The sequence below is a fragment of the Pinus tabuliformis genome, chromosome 6 (assembly GCF_031772625.1).
Source record: "Pinus tabuliformis cultivar Carrire ecotype Pingquan chromosome 6, CPIR1, whole genome shotgun sequence".
Classification (NCBI taxonomy): domain Eukaryota; kingdom Viridiplantae; phylum Streptophyta; class Pinopsida; order Pinales; family Pinaceae; genus Pinus; species Pinus tabuliformis.
The window spans coordinates 1,503,031,111-1,503,035,882 of NC_142292.1; the positions used below are offsets into that span (position 1 = coordinate 1,503,031,111).

At 34.4% G+C, this 4,772-nt stretch overlaps 1 pseudogene; it reads left to right on the plus strand.

The window, feature by feature from the left end:
• Nucleotides 1-667: 667 nt before the first annotated feature.
• On the plus strand, nucleotides 668-2,046 carry LOC149264359 (protein ENDOPLASMIC RETICULUM-ARRESTED PEN3-like; annotated as a pseudogene).
• The last annotated feature ends 2,726 nt before the right edge of the window (nucleotides 2,047-4,772 follow it).

Consider the following 4,772-nt stretch of genomic DNA (forward strand, 5'->3'; position numbering starts at 1 on the left):
ATGTTCTGTCCATTTACTGAGTAAACCCTTTTAATATTTAAGGGGTTGTGAGTAAAGGAGGGCCCCCTTTACTCGCAACTCCATTAGTATTACTAGCATATCCTTTTGATTATGCTTATGCAGTGATATTGTTCTTGCACAACTAGTGTTCTCTTTTCTGATTTAGGAGTATATATTGATTGATTTATTGTTCAGATTGATGTGATTCATTTAATTAGTTTCAACTTTCCATTATCAAATTGATTCGTTTGGCTATGTTTTATATTTTATCATTTTTAATCAATATCAACAACATCAGAGTTGTAGAGGGAAGTGAATCCACTCTATAGCTTTTGCTGCCAAGTGTTGATGCAGAAAAGAGGCATTAATTTTGTGTATATGTGACTGATTTAATTAGGAAGCACTTGAGGTATCAATCTTGCATATATTTTTCACGGCATCTCGCAAGTTTACCTACCCTTGGTTGATAATTTACGTTGGTAAATTATATATCTACAATATAACTCAACTGTAGGAATAGGAAGACATTTGAATTTATCGCTATAATTGAACTTGAGAAAAGATGAAAATATGCCATGGTAAAAAATCAGGGTCCATTTATTTATTTTTGATCTCCCACACCTAAATTGATTAACAAAAAGATTAAGCCAATTCAACAAAGGAATCCATGAATGGCCTAGTAGCAGATAGTCCCTAGGTCCAGGGATTGAATCACAAAGTGAATATTGATGTCAGAGGCAGGATATTCGAAACCATGATTTCGACACTCCAATCCACATGGAAAACATCCCTCCTCGTTCACTCAGTTCTATCCACAGACCCTGACAAAATCTTGTTCGATAGAGATCTACATTTATTTGTGATCCTTCTCGGCGTTCTTTGCAAGGGAAATCTCTCAGCATCGACATGGGAGAAATTCGACAACAAAGCCCCAATAGATGAGGCATCCTATTATGGAATCCTAGAGCTTGTCAAGAAAGCCATGGCTCAGGTTTCCATAGATAGAATCGATGTTGAAAGAGTCTCAGTGGTTATTTTACTCTATGGCCATTTGTGCTTCGCATGATGGATCCCTTTGGGTCGGCCATGACATATGACTAGGTGCTCAGGAAGTAGGCCAAGACATTGATAGATCTTCACAGTGTCAAAACCATGAACATGGTTTAAGAAACCTTAGTGGCAATCAATGGAGAGAATTTTCTAGGGTTGCAGATATACGACACCAAGAATGAGACCCATGTGAAGAGCCTGACATGGTCTAACAAATATGACACATGGGTTTATAAACACTACCTTCAAGCAATCACCTCGATGGATTCTTCCATTTTCACCAGCTCCAAAAAATGTAGATGGCCAAGAACACAATATTGGTTGTTGATAATGAAAAACTCGAGGTTTCTTGAGATATTGGTAGACAAAATGATAACTCTGCGCATGCCAAGCTTTCGAAGACTCTACAATTTATGAATTCTTAGAACCTTCTCATGGTTTGAGGGGTACATGGTGCTGCCTTTAGATTCAGTGGTAACATTCTTCTGTTCGATGTAAGGGCTGTCAATATTGCATGGGGTTGGATTGAGATGAATGCTAATGTAGATCTAAGGATGATAGAATGAGACAAATTCACAAATATGGTGGTAAGTGAGGACCTTGGAAGTCTCATCAAGGTGAATCTTATAAGGGGAAATATTGTAACATCTGACCCCACGCAATTGTCAAAGTCGCAAAAACCATGGATTCCTCTTACATAGACAAACACTCCCTTGGCTATTCAGGGGGTAGGTCTGTTGCCAATATTTTGAGTTCTAGAAGGCAATTTTTCTACAGCAGGGGAGAGGATCTATGGAGGATCTAGAGGTCTGACCAGAGTTTCCTCTAACATTGAAGTCATCATTTGAAGTGGAGGAGAATAAATTTAAAAGGAATTTTATTGAGCACAGGAGGAGAAGCCATCAAATTACCTTGTTGTCTGTAGGAGGAAACTGGTTGTTTGTAGCGAGGTGGGAGATGCAGGGAGTTGAGGTCTGGAAACCAAGGTCTAATTGAGTTTCACTCTATAAAACATGTATGTATCACCTTTCAATCAGGGTGGGAATAATACCTTAAAAAAATTAGATACTTTAGGGGAATAACAAAATAAAACAAATTCTGAGTTAAAATGGATCTGTGGTAGGATTAGGGAATATGATTAAGGATTTTTGAAGTCCAGTTTCATGGTTATATATTTTCATATATTTTCATAGGTAAAGGCTGCAAGCAAACCATGATTGTTGAATCACACCCAGTTTTAATGTTGTGGAGTTTAAATGAATTGTTGTTTTTATTTGGAAGCATAGATAAATATTACGTTAATTTCTAGGAGTTTTATCTGCCTTTGGTACAAAACTCACCTGTGAAGTTCTATATTCTAAAATGGATGAATTCTCTAGAAATTCTCAATAAGTCAGTTTTTCAGTCATTTTAAAATCCCGAAATTCGATAAATCTACTGGAATTCTCTTAAATTTAGCTCTCTTACAGTGTGTTTCTCTACACTGGAAACACAGTGAAGTTGAATATAAGTGGAACTTATGTTGCTTGGATATGGACTGCATTTGTTGTATAGTAGAGGAGAACAAAAGACACCATTGTAGTTACATACATTAGGACCAACCTAGTCCCTGATTATTTTCAATGGATCTGAGAGTATAACATGTTTCCAGGCCTGGAGAGCAATGTAGGCAACTTTAAGCTTCAGATTTGGGAACTTGAACCTTGGATCTACAACTAGTCTTTCTCCTCTGTCCCCAAACTCATCCTTGTAATACAACAACTGCCTATGGGAAATGTAGCTTACTTCTTCATCAGATAACATGTTCTTAAACCTTGATTGGGTTGCTGAAGCCCAAGAAGCAAGCCCAAAATAAGAAAAACAACAAAATTTGGTTGCTGCATTTCATGGTTTTTTTATTCAGAGTCTTCCTCTCATGTTAAACCACAATCACTCATTTGGGTCACATGAATATGAAGCCTTGAAGCTCTTAGGGCTCCCTCTAAAGGGCTAATCAAGGAAATAATGAATATGAGACCTTGAAGCTTCCAGGGCTCCCTCTAAAGGACTAATCAAATAAATAATGAAGAACTAGTTGGGAATTATTGGCTTTGAGTTCCAAAAACTATTTTTTCTCAATGATATCAATCAATACCAATACAAATCAGAATGTTGGTGCATCCTCATTCTCATAATAATACTAATAGAATGAATGAGCTATGAATTTATACAACTCGCGTTTCAATTGCTATCGTTTCAATTTTTCCAACACATTCTGTGGATGATTCCAATTCCTGATTGCATATTTAGTTTTCCTTGCATGTTCCTTGGCTATTTAAGGCCAACTAAAACCCATCTAGAACCCCACTTTATTCCATGAAAACTAGCGAGTCAGCAAGCCCTGTGAAATACCAACACACCATCTAAACTCCACCCGATGTGAAGGATAGTAGATACCTTTCATGGTGGAAATGTTTGTCAAAATATCAAATGGAGGAATTTGTAGTGGATAAATGTGGAAAATTTCTTAGGCTAAATAAACTTGTAGAAACAAATCAAGAGAGAAATATAGAAATATTAAGAGAAATGTTTGCAACTAGAGAAGAGGAAAGAAATGATCATGTGTTTCAAAAGAATTGTTCATCACATAAGGTATTAAAGTTCCAATTTCTGTCAAAAGGGATCTATAAATAAAATTTCTTTGTTAATATAACACATTTCATTTTATTGATTATCCTTTATTTTTTTATGTCATCTAGGTAGGCTCGAAGTGAAGACTCCAAAACTTTTACCTGTGGAATATATGAATTGAAATAAAAAAAATTATATTAGAAATCAGACATGTTGAAGTATGTTATAATGCTCGTCTGGAATCTCTCACTGAAATGTATATTAAAACTAAAGAGAGACTCGACTGTGAAATTTTATCATTTCCAATTCTACAACCAAATACAAAAGGTGATGTATTGGATATAATTAAGTGGTTTTCATCGGAAGTTTATTGGTTGGTACTCCAAAATCCATGGATGATAGCAACAACAATGAAGTATTTTCTCTTGAAACAATTCTCATGGAAATATGGTGAGCAATTGGGACAAGAAGATTAGGAATTTGAAGCATACTATCCAATTATAATATGGATAATTTAATCCAATGGAAGAGTTACAAATTACAGTAATTTTTTATTCCCTATGTTGGATAGGTGGGGTGCAAAATGTTATCCTTTTGAAGATGGAAAAATTAAATAATTAAGAAAGAAAGAATGGGAAAAATAGAAAAATATGTCAAGTTTAGAGTTCCTAATCATGCATTTGGAAAATGTATCAGAATAGGTTAGTAATTATTTCTTGTTTATTTTTTTTATGTTTTCACTCAACTATATAAAATTAAAGGTAAATTTATAAATACATCATATGTAGGTAATTCTTTTCTATTCTTATTTTTAATGTTTCTTTTCTATTGATCAATAAATTATATGTGAAAGGTAGAAAACATGTCAAAGCAAGTCGATAATTATTTTCAATTTCATTTTTTTATGTTTTAACATAATGATATAAAATTTTCCATTTTATATAGATTATATATTCTTAGTATTAAGAGGTATAGAGTGAAGTTAATTGTTGATTTTGCTTCATATCCTTTCGATCTTTGAATCTACGATGGATATAAGCTAAAACTCATGTTAATAAATGACATGAGTGGTGTTGACTTTTTTGTTGTTGTTTATGTGGTTTTGACCAAGT